An 18,567-nucleotide genomic window follows, 5' to 3' on the forward strand; every position below is an offset into this window, starting at 1 on the left:
CCACCCCTACAGCACAACTCCTTCAACCCAGCGGTCAGAAAACAGCAAGTTCAGCGGCCTCCCCACTTCGGGCCTCCCCACCTAGGCCAACTGGGCAAGGCCCGATCCCGCTACAGTGCCCAGCGCAGTCCCCAGCGCAGGGGCCCGAGGGGGAGAAGAGGGACCCCCCCCCCCCGTTCGGCCGCAACCGAGGGTCGTCGCCCCAGCGCATCCGGGACGACGTCCCCGGGTTTCTGGCCGAGTTGCACCCCCGCCCCCCGTGGGGAGGGGCTGCGGCCGCCGGGAGACGCTTAGGGTCTGGTGGCTCCTCCCCTGGGGTGGCCGAGCAGGAAGCGGGGCGCGCGGCGGGCGGGGGCGCGGGGGCGCGCGGCGCGGTGCGGACGGGCGCGCGGGGCGAGGCGGCGGAGTATGCGCGGGCCTGGGCGGCCAGCCCCGGCGCACAGCCGCGGCCGGGGCGCGCGGCGCGGGGCGGAAAAGCCTGTTTACACAGACTGCACACCGCCTGGGGAATAATGCAGTAAAGGAAGTGAGCCGGCTCGGCCTGACTGCTCCAACTTCCTGCTCTCACACACACCAGAGGGGAAAAAAAAAAAGAGGAGTGAGAGAAAGAAAAAAAGGGGGGAAAAATCAGGATCTCATTACAAGAGCAACAGACCGTCTGCAGACGCCTGTCAGCATGGAAAGTCGGGGGCTTTCGCCCGGTTCCTCCTAGAAATTCCCTCGAAGAAGGATCTTGAAAGCTCCCCCACATCTGGGTAGGTAGCAGGGCTTCTGCCTGTTGCTGGGACAGTTGCAAAGTTTCGTTGGGGGTGTTTTTCTCTTTCTTTGGCTTGGTGGGGGTTGGGCGGTGGGCGCCGTGGGGTGGGCTGCGGGCCGGCTTTTGGGGTGGGGGGCGGCCGCCGGGAGGGGGCACAGCCGGGATGCTCCTGCGCCCGTGCGGCCGCCCACCCATCCGGAGCTCGGTGCTGGTCCTCGCGCCGAGCCGGGGGCACCGGCGACCCTGCGCTGGCGTCACCCGGCCCTGGGGCTGAGCTAAGAGCCCCGAGGAGGGGTGCACTCAGGGGGTAGGGGGACAGTGAGACGTGGGGACCTTGGGAGGAACAGTGACTGGAGCAGGCTGAGTGCCTGGAGGCTGGACCACCGCTGACCTGCCAGCTGGGGCGCCCCGCGGGGTGGCAGTGGGCACCGACGCTGAGAGTCTGGGAGACTGGGGTGGAGAGGGCGGCGGAGGGCGTGCGGAGCTGAGATGCTAGCCTGGGGGCTGCGGCCACTTGCTCCGCGGGTCACCCCCTCCAGGGTCACAGCCCCAGGCGCACGCCCAGCCGGACCTTTAAAAGCCGGCGGAGTCTTCACTAAACATTGATTTGGAGGACAGGGCAGTGGAAGGTCTTGTCGCCCCCCCCCCCCCCCCCCCGGCTCTTTAGGAAAGGGGCTCCTCAGCTTCCGACGGAGTGTTGGCCTGTAGTGCTACTGTAACTTTTTGGGGAGGGGGGGAAATAAAAATTTTGGAGAATTAAAAAAGAAAAATAAGAGGTCTTGGTTTTCTGCTTTCAGAACTGAATCATCCTGAGGACAAGCTGCAGTAAGGCGGCGGGTGGGGGTGGGAGCAAGAAATGTTATTTCAGAAACTGCAAAAGGGGCTTTTTCGAAAAAAAAAAATTAAACGAGTGTCGGGAGAGTTTCTGGCTTGTCTGGAAACTGCAAGACTAATTGCCATGCGCTTCCGCTTTGAAACTGGCAGCAGACAGCATCTTGAAAATGACTCACTGGAGGAGCTCACAAAGAAACTGTGGTTTGCTCCTTCTCAGGTTTATGTATTTGTGCCTTTTACAGTTTCCTTTGTAGTGTTGGAGAGGTCCCCCGCCCCTTCCCCGCCGGCCCCCTCCCACCCTCCCGCTTTTGAAAGCCCCCGGCCGGTCTTTAACTCCCCCTAGCACCCCAGCCGGGAGAGGGGGTTTGGGGGGAGGCTGAGTTGTTTTTGGAGTTGGCTGGGAAGAGGGTTAAAGGGATTCTGCTCCTGCAGGGGGAAAAAGTTCCCTGAATTTTCCACTGGCTGCTGCAGGAAGAGAGAGCCCCTTTAGTCATTGCTAAGTAATGTCTGCACACACACCAACTAATCTCATTAGGAGTTTCCGCTGCTCCGCACAGGAGGGGTTTTGTGCAGCCACCGTCAGCCAGGCGAGCCCTGCGCTGGAGAGGGAGACAAGTTACGGCTTTATTTACTTCGCGGTGCAGCCGCCAGCCGAACCTTTTCAGGGTAGCATCTTTGCAAACTTTGAAGTCACTTTGGATTTCGGACTTGCAGGTTTTTCTTTGCCAGTTGTGTGTGTGAAGTTTCTATTGCCTAAGCAGCTCCACACGCCCATCCTCTCGCGTCTGAGCTTCAGTCTTTGTTTGGGGGGGTGGGGGAGGAGGTGGAGGAGATGGGAAACCAAGCATGTTCCAGGCATCTTATTAATGAGCTCAAATCGGTTACTGAGCCTCATTGCCTTCTTGCCAAACAAAATACCCTCTGATCTCTCTCCCTTTCTCTCTCTCTCTCTGTGACACATTTATTTGGGAAAGGTCAGTTATGAGTTTCAATTTATGGGGATTATAAAATACAAATTGTGTTAGGAGGGCATGTGGGTCATTCGGTTAAGAAGACTGTCCATAAGTGTTTTTAGAGTTTCCAGTAATGGTCCTGCCTGCAAAAACCCCTTATGGTCTTTCTATGCCAAATATAGCAAGGGCCTTCTGGCCTTTTTCTTTTTTTTTTTTTCTTCCTTTTTAAACCTTTGTATGATGGAAATGTATAGAGTTACTAAAAAGGGTAAAGAACTTGTTGGAACCATAGGGCTCCTTTATTGCCAAGGACATGCTGCTGTCTTGAGGGTTTCTAAGGTGTTGGCATTTTTTTAGGGTGCCAAAGCGTGTCCTAAAAACAGCCCTACCAGCCTGACCAGGTAGTGAGTCATTAGGCATGACTGTAGGATGTCTCTAACGCTGTGTCTGGCACAGAGTAGATGCTCAGTAAATTGTTGCATTGAAAGCTGTGAGTAGCATAACAGGACCTCCAATAAACAGATAAGGGGAAACAAAGCTTTGCAAAGTGTAGACCATTCCGCATGAGCATTTCTTAAGGATGGAGTTTGTGAATATTCTATCCACTTCCTGCAGGATAAAAAGGAGGTCATTAGAAGTCTTCATTGCAATACATTATTACTTGGATATAATTTTGCCTCTCAGGGGGCATTTGAACAGTAAGTAGCTGGAGGCGTTTTGGTTGTCCTAACCAGAGGGGGTGCTGTTCGCCTCTAGTGGGCAGAGGTCAGGGATGCTGCTACACATCCAACAACATGCAGGGCAGCCTCGCACCCAAAGAATTTTTCCAGCCCAAATTGTCAGTGGTGCCCAGACTGAGCAACTCTTGTATACATTAATGATGATGATGATGATAAATGCTTTTACATGCATTCATTCAATGAAGAGGACATTTAAAACTCATCCGCTGCGCTTCTCTGCCACCTATATAATAGTATGCATGATTTTTTTTCTCTCCCCTTCTCTTTCTTTTTGGTCCGTATATGCAGTAGCATGCCATGTAAGTGCAGACATGGTGGTGTACCTGTGTGAGCTGAACTAGACCATCTCTGAACCTCACGTGGTCCTAAAAATGCTTTTTGGACCAGAGCGGCAGACAGGAGAGAGCAGTGATTTGTTTCAGCCCCATTTGAATTTTGATGGTTCCTAAACATTTATTCAAGACATCCTCTTTCTCTTATTAAAAAAAATTAATAATTCAAAACTGGTAGCGTACAGTAAAGGTGACTCTGAGATCATATATTGAAATTTATATTTATAATAACTTTTTGGAACTTGGATCTTTTCCTGAAATTGATTTTAAAGGACTTCCAGGCAGTGCATATAAATTTAAAATATTCCTTTCTTAGCTGTCAGATACTGCGTTTTCTGTGTTCTGTGCTACCCAATTATATTTATAGGTCTGATTCAAAAACCAGTATGGTTGCAAAGCATCACCTATTGACAAACCTAAAAGACTTAAGAAATAAACCCAAGGTTGTGACCTCCTGGAATAGAGTCTTTTTCCACTAATGGCGAGCCGCTGCTTACTAATTAATAGCTTTGCTCCTTTGCAGTCCCAGAGAAGGATCCAGCCATCTCCAAGTTTCCCAGACCTGAGGTTCCTCATTAAACTTTAAAAGAAATCGGTTCTGTGCCCATCTGGCTGTGCCCTAGCTGCAGGCAGCTGGCTTCTGCCCCTTCCTGAGGGCCTGCACCTCCACATACGTGGGAGCAGCCCAGGTGGTTTGAATGAAGGGCCCCACGCCCGTCAGATTTCTCTGTATGGGTCAGGCAGGAGTTTTCTCTCGAAATTTTGTTATTCCTAGTTATCCATCATTTCTCTTTGCCTTCATAGATTGAATTGTAATACATTTGAGGTCACACTAGCATAACAAAATTTGCTGTTAGTTGGGTTTTTTTTCTGTTATAAAAATATTAATGTGAATTACCTTAAGGAGATTTAGAAAACCACAAAGACAAGAATGAACATTTTTCATAATCCCACTGTTGCCATTCGGTGTGTGTTGTTCTGGTTTGTTAAAATGCACGTGTGCGTGTACACACACACACACACTCTGCACCTGCACACAGGTAACATTTTAAAGTGGAATCACACTGTGCTTTCTGTTTGTAACTGAATTTCCCTTAACATATCATGTACCATTTTAATAACTAGTACGAAGACCAGAATGACCACACAGAGAGCTTGTATTTATTGATCTAATAAATGTGTTGACTCAACAGTAGATTGGCATAATTTCGACATGGACTTGTTCAGTGTTGTTGTCTCTGTGGCTGCAAGTAATGTTCTAAGAATGCTGCCCTCTTGAAAGACTGAATTCATATGTGGTGTGAAATTTGGGATTTTGATGAGTTTCTCTATGATTTAAGAATGAGTCATGATTTGCAAGAGAATATCAAGATGTAGTAACAGGAAGTCCAGGGCACTACACATCAAAATAGAATGTTCGGTGATGAGAAAAGAGAAACTAGGCTAGACCAGAAGCACACCTTGAACTTAATCTATGGGAGGGAGGAAGGGTACCTGTTGCACACTTTGACGACTCTTCATTTAGTACTGTTTCACTTTAGATCAGCAGAGTTTTCAAACTTTGAAACTGGTGTGTTAAGTGGATTTTCAGCTCAAGATCTCGATTACCCGTGGCCAGTGTGAACCGAGAGCAGCCAGCCTGGGGTCTGGAGGCATGGCAGTGAGACCCTGTAGACGTGGGTTTGCAGCCCCAGGAAACTGAGTTGTTAGTGTGTGTGTGTGTGTGTGGCCTCGGCGAACAAATCCTAAAGTTTGTCTTCAAAAATGGTGGATCAGTTCGTCTTTGAAGTAATATTCTGTGCAGAAATTTGACTCCCCGGGATTCCTCTCCACACCAAAATGAAAATGGCCTTTCGTCCATTACCGGAAACGTACATGTATGTAAAGCAGTTTAAAAACACACTTTTAGTTGGTCGTTTCAATACATTGGAATTTGGTCTGGATTGCCAGTAGGACTTTGCTCATTGACTGCTTCATGATGTTCCATTGTCTGGGAAGTAATCGTTAAATTATTGTGAGAATCGAATAGGATTGTTTGATAATGTGGCTGTGAGATTTATCTGCTCATTTTTAAAGAAATTAAGGTGACGGTTGTACTCAGGTAGTCTAATTTGAATTGGACGAAAATGCATGTGTTCACCACGCACATGCTCCAAAAAGCTCTGAAGCACAAATTACCGTAAGTATTTTGAAAGCTCCCGTGTCTGAGAACGGTACCTCATTTTCCATGCAGAGCTGTGGGACCGTCGGGGGAGGTGTGACGCACGCTGACCTGGTACTTTCTGTCAGACGGGTGAGCTGTCGGGGGCCTTTCCCTTGCAAGCAGCAGAACAAGGAATCTGAGACTTTGGGTTTTATTTTTCTTTTTTTTTTCCAATGGAGGTATATTTTACATACATGAAAACGCACAGATTTTAAATGTTAATGTATACACCTGTGTAATCCCTACCCCCCTCTCTCCACACAGAGAATATTTCCATCACTCTAAAACAGTCCTGGCCGGTTTTCACATTACAGTATGGCAGTTTCATGATGCCGCCAGGCAGGCTCTTACGCTCCAGAACACCTTGATGAAATAAGGCGGTATCTGTGTGTTTAAAAGGAAATCATGAGAATACGTGGATTTCCTTACTACGTTGGGAGAGGAAAAGTCCCTTCTATGTGACTTAACGTCACTCACGCTAACCAAAACTAGTATTTGTGCTGCGGGGAGAAGTCAGTTCCCTTAAAATCAGTTGCGTTAGGAGGATATCCCTTCATCTTCCTGGGCCTCAGTTTCCCTGGCTGGGTGGTAAAGTGAGTTAGAGAGGCTTTCAAGGCGAAAGTCCCATTGTACTGCTTTTTTGTAATAAACAGCTTGAATTCTTCTAAGCGTTGTGAAAGTGTAATGTGAATTTTGCCGTCACCCCCAAACAGCGGACTTTGAGACGTACACAGCAATATAAAGAAGCTACTGTTTTGTGGTGGGAGAAGGGGTTCCCCGGCAGCTCCCCTTTCAATCCCACTGTGGCCTCTCATTGGACAGGGAGCACCTGAGGGAGGGTCAGCATTGCTGTGCTGGCCTTGCCTCCTTTTTCTGAGGGTTGTGACAAGCACTAGTTATCTCAAATGACCTGCCATTGCCTCATTCTTGGGGACACCAGCTACCGTCTTTGGGTTGGGTGCTGCGTAGGCCCACGTAAGGCTTTCATCACCAGGTGAAGTCCCCACCCCTTCCTGCCCAGAGTGTTTGCAAATGGCCTCCCTCCTGGACCGCAGTGTCTGATGGGGCCCCACATTCCCTCGCACCTCTCCCAGCCCCTTGTCCACCCTTATACACAGACCTGACTGTGTCACTCCGCTTAAAACCACCCGGTGGCTTCAGTGAGGATAAAGGGCCAGATCCCTAAGGTGGGCTGTCGGCTGTGATCTCGGCCAGCCACACTGGCCTTTCCTCCGTCCCTCAAATGTGGACTGTGCCCGCTGGCCCCTGGGCCTTTCCCAGTGCTCTTCCCTTCCTTAGGAATTCCCTTCCTCACCCCCCACGCCCATCGATTTTTCTCACTCTGTCTGCCAATTTGTAGCTACCCTTCAGGTCTCAGCTCAGTCACCCCTTCCCCAAGGAACCCTTTGCTGGTCCCCCAGCCTAGACCCCCCGTGGCCGTGTGTTCCTGGTCTTCGGAGCCCTGGTCACAGGCTGTGTTTAGATGTGTCCTCACTCCCCGAATTCTCCCTCTCCAGATTCTCACTGTCCACACACAGGGGCCGAACCGTGTCAGACAGAGATTTATGGACACAGGGCCGGCGTCTGTCATTACTCATTAACACTCCTTATCTGAAACGCAGGAACCAAGTAGATGCGTTAGGATGGCATCATCCCTCGTTCTCCAAAGCCACTGTCCAAACCCTGGGATCCGCGAAGTTCGGATGGCGGGGGATGCCTTCAAGTGTATGTGCCCCGTGTGTTTCACATCTGTCACGCACATCAGTCTGTGTAAGCTCCCCCTGGGCCTGCATCTGTTTTCCTCATCCTTGTATTTATCCTAGCGCTGTGTACAGAACCTGGCACTTACTGAATTAAAAACAATCTGAAGGGGGGAAAACTTGCCAGAGTAGCCTGTTTCCTCCCCCCCCACCCGCCGCCTATTTTGCCACTGGACTTGACAAAGCACTTTGTTGACATGCATAAATCCAGCTCTTCCCTAGACAGTAAATTACTGGGATTAATAACAGGCATAGCTCTTGGTTGACCCATGAAGACAGCCAAGAAGATCCTCTGTAGAGAATATATTGTTTCCCAGAGTTTTTGTCCAGACTTGCAAGAGAAATAGACGCCTGGAAGTCAGGTTAGTTTGTTAAATATCCGAGAGGGCATTAGCCCTATTACTGATGTCACTGGTACATGAAGAATGGTTGGTTAAGTCATTCGTAGGATAGTATAGCTGGAAAGAATCTCGACAGAAAGCTCTTCCCATATTAAAATTCGTCCTTCTGCAGCAGTCATCATTAGTCCTTTATCAAGACTTCAATTGATGCCCTGGCTGGCATAGCTCAGTGGATGGAGCGTGGACTGGGAACCAAAGTGTCCCAGGTTTGATTCCCAGCCAGGGTACATGCCTGGGTTGCAGGCCATAACCCCCAGCAACCGCACATTGATGTTTCTCTCTCTCTCTATCTCCCTCCCTTCCCCTCTAAAAATAAACAAATAAAATCTTTAAAAAAATAAAATAAAAATAACACGAGTTGTTGGAAATCCCCCCTCCCCAAAAAAAGACTTCAATTGATCAGGTTTTCCTAGTTCCCTGGGGCTGAGATCTATAATACAGGGTGGGGCAAAAGGAGGTTTACAGGTGTTCGTGTGAAAGATGACACTATAATAAATAATATGCAAGACTGAACTCTGTTTCTTGTACTCACACTGGACACCTACTTTGTCCCACTCTGTCCCCACAGTTCGAAGTTCTTCCCTTACACTGACATGTAGCTTTTGTCTTTCTGTCTGTCACTCTTTGTGATTAATGAATGAATGATGAGTTTTAAAATAATGAAAGGCCCTGCCTGTGTGACTGTGAGAAGATGAATGACTGCGCACCTAAACTGTTTTGGGGAGAGGGGGGCGAGATCTGTTCATTTCAGCTGGGTTTTGCCAAGGAGTAGTTTGTTGATCATCAAAGCTTGATGAACCAGGATGTATGATTAAGGAGATTCCCCCCCCCCCCCCCCCCCCCCCCCCCCCCGCAATTCATTGTCAGAAGAGAGCTTAAAACAACAACAACAACAGCAGCAAAACAAGATCAAGAATTTATTCCAGGACATGGCCCTGGGTAACTGCAGGACCTCTCCCACACTGTGGTACCTGGAAGTCCTCGCCATCCTCGGAAGGACAACGTGGGGGCCCCAGAGGTGGGGATGCTCTGTGAAGCCACAGAAAGGGCCGTAGAAGTTAGAACAATGCCCCAGCACTGACAGTGAAGAAGAACACTTCTCCAGTTCATACTCGGTGAACTGGAGAGGTGACTTCCCCACTGTTTCCTTCCTGGAGTTTGGAAGGTTTGCTCTCAGAGCCTCAAATATAAGCCCAGGTTGCTGGAGTTTATTTGAAAGTGAGAGAAGCACTGGCAGGTGGTGAGGGAGAGGGAGCGAGCGTGGGTCTGGGTGTGCCTCCGGAGATGTCGGCTGCAAGGGGGTGTCTGAGTCAAAGAGAGTGGGACAACGTGGCCTCGGTTGTTACTCCTCCATGCAGAGCCCCTCTTCTCTTTTAGGTAGGGTTTGAGCCCTAGCTCCGGACGGAGGACGGGAGCAGGAAGGGATGTTTGCTAAACTTCACCCCAGAGAATCCCTGTTGCAATGTGAGGACTCAGGGGAGAACTTGGATGTGTTTATATGGTTTTCGGGAGAAGAAAAAGCTGAGATTCCTGCTCATTTCAGCGAGCCCTCCTAAGAGCATACTAGAAGGGACCAAACCACGTAGTCGTATTTGGAAGACCATCCGGAGATGCACCACTCCAGTCTTCTTAGATGGCTTTGCAGTTCGAAATCCTCTGGAATCCAAAGTCCGTGAGCATTGGCAGGGGAAGTGCCGGTGTCCCCATCTGTCTTCCAAGCACCAGACAGTGACCGTGTAGACCAGGGGGTATTAGATGGTGCAGCATTGTTTTCTTCTTCTTGTTCTTTTTTTTTAAAGAACAAATTCTCCAGGTGACATTCTGAGTCAGGGTGGGAACTGATTGAACCCCAGGCAGAGCTGTGTCTGTCATCTGTGCTGGGCACGCAGCAGAGGGTGGACATGCTTGAGGACGGGCTGACTGCGTCTTCGGTCATTGAGGCCCAGAACGGACGTGGCGCTCGCCCAGCCACTCAGCGCTCCTGGACTTTGCTTAATTCACTTGCTTAGGCCTTGGAGCAGAAATTCTCCATTCTGCATGTATGATAGGTGGAGAAGTTGAGTAATTTCAAAGAGTGTTACCAATTTCTTAAAGTGAATTGCTTTCATTACGAAAGTATATGTTATCCGAAGATGTCTGGAGTCACACAAAATGACCCAAGGGTCCTGGGGTCTCAAAAGCTCGGTCACTGCTCTCAGATGTGAGCGTTGCTCTGCTTTCCTTCAAATCAGAGCTGAACCACGGCAACGGCATCCTCCCCAGGCTTTGCCACATCCTTTGCTTCTTTTTTTCTTTAACCTAAATATTAAGACCTAAATATTAAGAGAATTTAAGACCTTGATGTAGAGGATCATACGCACACCAGATGATTAAAATAGAGAAAGGGTGATTTTTCTTTAGCAAGGGGGAAAAAGATCATTTATAGCAGGACCTGGCTGTTCTTTTGTTAATGTAATCATGCCGTACAATGACTGGAAGAGTAAGTGGAGGAACCAGTTGTATGTGACACAAAGACCAAGCCAGGTGAGAGGATGGCAGCATCCTACGTGGGAATGCACAGAGACACGTCGGATTCTGAATTGGTTGTTTGATACTAAAGCAAGCAACAGCCTTTCTCCATGTGGCACGAATGAATGAACCATTGATCTTCCATTTGATGACAGTTTTGTTATTTTCGTCATCTATTCAGCGCAGTTTGGGGGTAAATAAAAAAGAATAGGTTTTAAGGAGAAGGCATTGGGAGAAGATTATTTTGTTTTGAAATCACATACTACCTCTTTTTGCAACTGTTTCCTTAGAACTAACTGTTCTCGACAGGAACACCAAGGTATTTTTCATGGGTCCCGCTGAGTGGAGTTTGCTTGTAAGTCAGACTTGCTTTTAAATTGACATTCTGTGAAAAAATGAGACGCCTTTTGCTTGGCATGTTACCTTAGTGCTTTTATATTTTGCTTCATGTTGAAAAGGACTTTGTTAGAAGTTGTTTAATTGTAGAAGAAACTCTGCATTTGGCACCAAAATCACTATAGATATCTCGACTTGACATCCACGTACAGAAAGGTCCAGGAATCATGGACAGGGAGAGAGGGAAGCTATAGGAGGGAGCGTTAACCACCTTCACGACTCTGGATGCCGCGGAAACCGCCCACAGCTGTCCACCACATGAGCAGGTGATGATATTTTGAAGGCTGCGGAGTCATTGTTTTTTATAGATCCCTTCCAAAGTGAGCATATCATCATACCATACTTATGCATGAATGTTTATGCCTAGGTTTTGCATATCCTAAACCATACAGGAGTTTTACTGAGACAAGCACCAGGAAAAGGCGGGGGGGGGGGGGGGGAGCAGCAGAGGTCATGTGACTGCAAAGCTAGAAGCCTGGCAGGGTCCAGGTCCTTGCTTAGGTAACCACCCACGCCCACGGAAGGGGGCTCTCAGGGCCTCTGAAAACCCCCTGAAGAGGTGTCACAAACACCGGAAGCTCCTAACGGGTTTTGCAGGTGTGGTGTGCAGAGTAGGACCTGAAGACGGGCTGAGGGCATTGTCATTCAGCTCAGCCTCGACGTGGCCAGAAGCCAGCGCACGATGGCACATGGCAAATTTCAGGGAAAGAAAGATAAAAGGTTGAAAGACCATTAGCCGTTTGTCAAGTAGCAGTTCAAATATGCTCTATTATAAAAATTTAAAACAGATCACGTACGTCTAAACCATGTCAACATAAGGTCTCTGGTATCATCTTCTCCATCCGAGTGCTATTTTAGAAAGACGTCTAAAATGGGTTCAGTGGATTTACTCCAGAAAAGAGGGAACGAGAACTTTCCCGGGAATGCTGATGTTGGGGACAGTTTTCCTTCGTGACTTAACCACCCGGAAATGGTGGCAGAAATGGCACTGCATCGTTTTTAAGTTTTACAGAGAAGACGGGGAGAGCTCTCAGTTGCTCTGGGAGGACCCTGGCTTCTCCCACTGCAGCCCCTGCCAGGGCTCTTTCTGTGGGGAAAGCTGGAAGGACAGGGTCGGGGCTTCTGGTGGCTCCATCTCGTTCCCAAGACTAGCAGCCTGGTGTGTCCTGCATGCGTGAGCAGCCGGCCCTGGTGATGAGAGAGACCTGTTCGGACGGTGGCAGTAAATGAAGAGGGGACCAGCCAAACGGGCCTGTGGGGAGGCTGTGGGAGCCGGCGTTTGGGTCCGCCAGGGGAGCGGAAGCTGTGCTCACCCCGGAGGGAGCTGGCGGGGGGGGGGGGGGGGGGGGGGGGGGGGGACTGGAGATAGGGGCTGCAGGGGGAGGAAAGGCTCTGTGCCTCCCCCGCGCCTCTGCCCCCCACCCCCCACCCCCGGCCCGCCCCGGGTGGGACTAGGGAGGTCGGGTTGCCGAGCAGATGTTGGAGGTGGGCCAGACCAGGTGCAGCTGGGCTGGGGAGAGGGGACGCGCACAGATGGTTACCTCTCTGTCCGGAAGTGCCCGGCGCGGCCGCGGGACTGGGATGCACAGCTCTGTACATTTCCCGGCCCCCGGGGTCCCTTGGGGATCCTGCCCAGCGGAAGGGATGGTGTCCCGGCCCACACCTGGCCCACCCCGGGCTCATTCCTCCCGGGCCCTGGTGTCGTCGGCCCCGGGAGTGTGCACAAGTGTGAGAGGCAGGAGGGCCTGCTGATGGCTGTCGTTTGTGTGGGTGGCGGTGAGGGAACGGCCCGAGGAGGACGGGGAGCGCCGTTGTGCAGCTAACCGCATGGCTGGTTGCCATGGGTGGAAAAAAGGCCAGTGTCTAGATGTTTAATGAGAAGAGCTAAGACCTGAATTTTCTTTTCTTAAACATTATCTTGCCTTTTTTTTTTTTTTTTTCCTTTCTCTCTACTGTTTCCACTGGGTGGTGCTGCAGGAATTCCTACCTTTTGCCTTGGATCTACCCTTCCCAGAAAGACGCTTCTGAAGCATAATAGGAGGAAGTCCTGATTTAGAAAGATTTTACAGTTTCAACACAATAGAAGAGTTTGGAGGATGCTCTGGCAGGAAATGTTTCAGTTTCTGGATGTGGAAAAACCACCATCATTTTGTATCATGCAAAAGGGTTCTTACTACGCTTTGGGCTCTGGCGACGTGTGGTTCGGCATAGGGCAGCTTTCGCGTTTATCTGAGGGATCAGGATTCATTCTAGTGGAAGTGGTGTGTAAGGTTTCCTTTATGTTCAGTTTTCGTAAAATTATCTTAACAAAGTACCCAGGCAAATAAACATTTTCTGATGTTAAGAAAACGCAGATTTTAAACATGTCTCTGTTAAGGCTTTATTGAAGCTGAAGGCGTTTTTCCTGGCTTGCTTTAGAGATCATTTACACAACCTATTGATCAAAAGGCTAACTTAGACTTTTGCTTTCAAAACACTTTTAACTGTAAAAAAAAAAGTCTTTTAGTTTGATAATACTTGTGTGCGGCAGGGGTCGGATGGGCCATGTCCCTGTGTCACAGACAGAGAAGGTGAAACAGAGACATTGGCTAACTCTTTAAGGTCCTGGACGAGACGAGAATTCACGTGTTCTGCCCTCTTCCCCTGGTGCACAGGGCCACATTTAATGGACAGGAATAGTAAAAATCGAGGTAAAGCTTTTCCATTGAAAGGCCTATGAAATACAAGAATCAAGGAGAGTATGGAGGGAAAATACCCACTGGAAATTAGGGAGCTCATGAAATTGAAGATCGAATTTCAGGACAGTTAGCAAGATTTTAAGTAAGTTTTACTGAGTGCAAAAGAACATTCTTTTTTTTTGTCAAGTGCGTGCGGTGATCCCCTGTGAAATCCCAAATAATGCTTTCCTGCAACCTGAGACAGGGCTTCTCCAGAGGGGTTTGTTTTTTAAAGGAGAAACTTGGAGCCCGCTGAGTGCTGGGTGCCACATGGGGTGCTGTTGCGTGGCATCAGCGGGGTCCCCAGCCTGACCCTGCTCCCCTGTGAGGCCTTCCTCATCATCCATGTCACCGCCACCCACGTGAGGTGTGCGCAGGCGTTGGGCCCCTCTCTGGGGCCACGCGGGATCACCTCTGACTTTCATCCCCCCACCCCCATTCCACCACCGTCCAGTGTGCTCACGCTGAGTCGGGGGATGCAGGGGCTAGGGGTGCTGGGGGGATGCCTCTTTCCTGCTGAGGAGGAGCTAAGTTCCAGAAGGTGCAGCTCCTCCTGTCCCGCCTTCATTATTCGGTGTCCGACGAACCTGGAGCATAGCTAAAGCAACACCCAAATCTTTTTAAAAGGGAACTGGCTTCAAGACAAAGTGGTGATGGGGCGGGTGCACAGCCTGTTTCTTCAGAGGGAACCCGTGGGCACAGCTGGAGTCACCCACGAGGCAAAGCCAGAAAGAAGTAAGGAGGTTTCCCAATTTGATGCCCTCTGAGTTACAACGAGACCTTCCTCTTGGCAGCAGTGGGGTGTGCGCACGCACGAGGAGTGAACCTCTGCTGGAGGGGGTGCGCCTGGCATTAAGAATCTGGGCTTCGGAGCCTGGTGCACCCTGGGTCGCAGTCTCTGCCCACATCACCCCTGTGGCCAGGAGCATCTCATTTCACCTCTTAAGTCCCGAGTTCTTCATGGAGCATTAAGTTTAGACGGCACATCCAAGGCATCTAGCACAATGCCTGGTACACAATAAAGGCTCACCAAATGTTAGCATTTAAGAAGAAAAGCCCCTATTTACAGACGCAATGGCTTGGGTGTTTTATTTTATCTGACTTTATTTTACTTTATCGGTGGCACGAGTCCTGTTTTTGAGAATCCCGTGGAATCTCGGTGTTATGGGCGGGGCTGGTGCCGCCAGCATGGCCTTCAGTGCCGCGCCCCGCCTTTGAGATTTACAGGTTACTTGGAGGGTTTTATAAACCTTGCTGAAATTATGTGTATTTTGTATGAATATCTTTTTTTTTCCTCTGGAGAATTTTAGGTTCTCAAAAGGGTCCGTGGACCAAAACAGGAAGAAGACGCTGCCCTGGGCACGTGTGTGTGGGCGTGTGTACACGTGTATGTGATCTGTTGTCTGTGCGTTGTTCCGTGCTTTGGGTTGTCTGTGTGAGATTGCTGGTATCTGACTGTGTCTGACCCACAGAACAACTTCGCACAGTTCAGCCTAACAGTTGGTGATGTTGTTAAGAAACATAATTTGCAACAGTATCATTATGAGAGAGATTATAATGAGGTATGACTGTGGTTTATTTTCATGTTATTTATCAAAGACCCGCACGTTCAAAGCCGCCCGGTAGCCTTGGACCGGCAGGGGCCATATTCATCTGAAACAGCTTCTGCCGTGCACGGTGTTACAAAACAGTCATGAATGTTCACTGGGGACTTACGGTAGCTTTGTCACATCCAGTGAGTCATTTTTCTAGTTCCATGTTCTTTTCATACGAATGACTAGTGTTAGGAGAATTGGCTTAGTCTTTTTTTTAGATGTAAAACACTTAGAATTTAAAAATACTTAGAGTTGCTTAGTCTCCCCCCCCCCCCCCCCCCCCCCCCCCCCCCGATGAATTCACAGGCCCAGTGACTCGGGGGAGGAAGACCTTCTCCGTGAGGTTTCTTGGGCACCGGGGCCTTTCAGAGAGCAGGGTCCGCCCGTCGTGCTGAGGGTTAAAAGAGAGGTGACACGCAGGCAGAACGAAACCAGAGCTGCAAGTACAAAGTGGGACAGATGTAGGAGGCCAGGTTTCCTGTGGCCCATTTTCCAGTTTCCTGCCTGCAACCTGCAGAAGAGGAAGCGGAACAGTCACCGGGTGTGAGAACGGCCGGACGCCGTGCCTGGGGCTGGAGTTAAGATGCACGCAAACAACACAGGCAACAAAGACAATGGCAAAGAAAGTGAACGTCCAGGTTTTAGTCCAGAAGTGTCTAGGAAGGAACAACCCATTTGTTTAGAGAAAAAACACTGTCAGCAGAGCCTGTGGGTCCATGTGAGACTCTGTGTGTGTGTGTGTGTGTGTGTGTGTGTGTTGGGGTGGGGGCGGGGGGCCCCTGGAGGCTGTCCCTGGTTGCAGGAACCTGATTTTTACAGCCTTCCCTCCTCATCTTTCAAGACATGGTCTGCTTTTTAATACAGTCGGTTACCTGGAAAGATTTTCCCTGCAGTGCCCAGGACTTCTAACTCTGTTTCCTGGGCATGTTGATATACGAGGGAAGTGGATGCGGTTAACTGACTGGCTGTAATGAACTACAGCCTCCCTTTGGGAAGGCTGGGTGACCAGTTGGCTGCTTTGATCTAGCAGGCTTGCGTTCCTTTAACTGCCCAATAAAATTGTGTCTGATGCTTTCAGAGAAGAGATTAAATGGGGACGTGTCTGGGGAAGACTGCAGATCGCGTGCACACACACACACTGTTTGTGTGTTTGTGGGGAGGTGCAGGGCACAGGCAGTCAGGAGATACCGGAGAAGTGGGCAAGTCCATCGTCCACTTTGAGGAGAAACAAAGAGAAAAATAAAAATTATTTTGTGTCTGGGCTCTTTGGCACATTATAGAAGAGTCTCCGAAGCTAGACATTGCAATCTTCACGCTATGGTAAAGAAATTAAAGTCAATGGTAGAGAAATGAAGATCCAGAGAAACTGAGATTCTCTGCACCCCTTTCTCTTGAACGCCCGTTGTTCGTCAGGTGCTGCGTTGGAGTTGCTGATTGGTGCTAGTGCGGTGGTGGCTAACCGTGAACAGGCCCACCTGTGGACGCCACGGTGAAGGCTTTCTCCGAGGTGTGCCTGACGGCAGCACATAAGCCTTCTCGAAGGCTGGTAATGGACAGGGCACTGTGCTGAGCTTTCCCCACATACCAGCTCATTCAGATTGACTTGCTTCTTTGAGGTGCAGAGAAATAGGCATGTGCTTCTGGGACAACCAGTTATTTGTTTACCCCGTGGATGGATCTCCTCATCTTCGATCCCTAGAAGAACACACCGTGTGCCAGGAATGTTAGGGTGTTTTGGGACATTGACAAATTGGGGATCAAAGAGGTACCCGTGAAAGTCAGCTTAGACTGGGAAGACGGTGCTTTTGCATCTTGATGTGCGATAAGAGGGGCTGGGTCCTGCAGTAGTACGGTGGGAAGGGGTGGGGTGGGGTGGGAAGTGGCATGAATATATGGATGTGGGAGGAAGTAGCATGGGCTCAAACACACTTTCCCAGCCGGACTCAATGTAGCCATCCCTTTACTTTTCCAAAGGAAATTGCCATATAAAAGACACTGGCGGACCAATTGAGTTATTTCTAATTTGCCCAGAGATAACATGGACTTCCAGCAGGAAAGAGGGGTGGGCCATTCATGCAGTAAACGGCTATGTTGTTATTACAGTAGCTATCAGTGATTTCCCCTGAACGATCTTCCTCTTTCCTCAGGTGGAAGATTATTTGCAAAGCGTTGCAAACTAAAGGGTAAATAAGTCGGCTGAGCAATCGTGGGTTTTCCTCTCTGTTCCTGTTCATGTTCATGTCACTCTTTTAAGAAATGGGCAGCCTGTAGATGTTCACAGAATGAGTGAGAATACAAATACTTGCTAATATATAAAAAGCCTTGATGGACATGAACTTGACCTCGCAGATCAGCCTTTTTTATATGCATGGGTTGGCAGTAATTAAAATGTCTTTTGAAAAATATTTTAATAATCTTAGTTCCACCTACGAAAATAATAAAAAAAAGGTTTCCAGTATGGGCTGCAGAGTTACCAAATGTTATTATTTACTTAATGCCGTAAAATTAGTCTTTGTGGAGTTATTGCACACCTCAGGTAATACAGCTTGTTGTTTTCTGATGCCTTGACTTAAATATGGGGTTTGTTTAATATAATGGAGTGGTTTCTGCCCTTTCTCTCGCATCTTGATAATATGGTGGCACAGAAACAGCAGATGCTGCTCTGACAGAGGAGTTTAAGATAATTTTCAACATGGAGAGTTCAAAACCATCTTATTTCTCTAACCATGCAAGTTTTAACAAGCAAAAAGACAGGTGCTTACCAAGCATCTGCTTTTTTTTTTTTACACATACGTTTTTCTCCTTCCCTTGGCCTTTCTCATTTCTGACTAATTTTTCTTTAAAGTTGCCTCATGTCTTTAGTTCCTGCAATATGAAGCTTTAGAAAAATCAAAGATAATTTTTCTACCCCCTCAATTCTCACCTCAGTTGTAACTTTAAAAACGAATTCAGGAGCCTGCAAAGAGAAGAGTTAGGTGTCTTCAATGGAAAGAAGAACAAATTAGTTGGTATTCGACTTCTAAGAATGGAAGCAGAAAACCTCATGCTTTGCATAAAGGTTCTGTGCAGCCCCATCTCACATTAAGACGTCTGTCGCCACCTTGTGGCAGGCAGAAAGGATGCCCGCCTCCAGGAAGAGGAAAGCAGCTTTAGGAGAGAGGAGGCAGCCTGAAGAAGGGGCAGGTCCAGGTTTTGTGGGGCTTGAAGCTTAAACAGTGTGCGGAAGCGCCCTTTGTAAAAAAAGTAAAATGAGATAAACTCCTAAAGTTAGAGATGTAAAATCGCTAGGGCTCTTAGACCTATGGAAAGTGATGGTCTGTGAGGCTGTAGCTTTACTAGGAGTCGGCCTCAGGGTGTAGGGCCCAGGTAAC

General features: G+C 48.9%; 1 protein-coding gene across 3 annotated transcripts in view; it reads left to right on the top strand.

The window, feature by feature from the left end:
- The first annotated feature begins 390 nt into the window (after positions 1–390).
- The window catches only part of ELK3 (ETS transcription factor ELK3), a 64,942-nt gene continuing 46,765 nt past the window's right edge, over positions 391–18,567 (top strand). Inside the window, exon 1 of one of the 3 annotated variants that reach the window (XM_036019441.1) lies at positions 391–755. The gene's annotated coding sequence lies outside the window, so the exon portion shown is untranslated. Of the gene's footprint in view, positions 756–5,810; positions 5,817–18,567 lie in introns of those variants that run through there. The other 2 variants (XM_028532241.2, XM_036019440.1) reach the window with 2 other exon arrangements.

Source organism: Phyllostomus discolor, chromosome 2 (genome assembly GCF_004126475.2).
Source record: "Phyllostomus discolor isolate MPI-MPIP mPhyDis1 chromosome 2, mPhyDis1.pri.v3, whole genome shotgun sequence".
Classification (NCBI taxonomy): Eukaryota; Metazoa; Chordata; class Mammalia; order Chiroptera; family Phyllostomidae; genus Phyllostomus; species Phyllostomus discolor.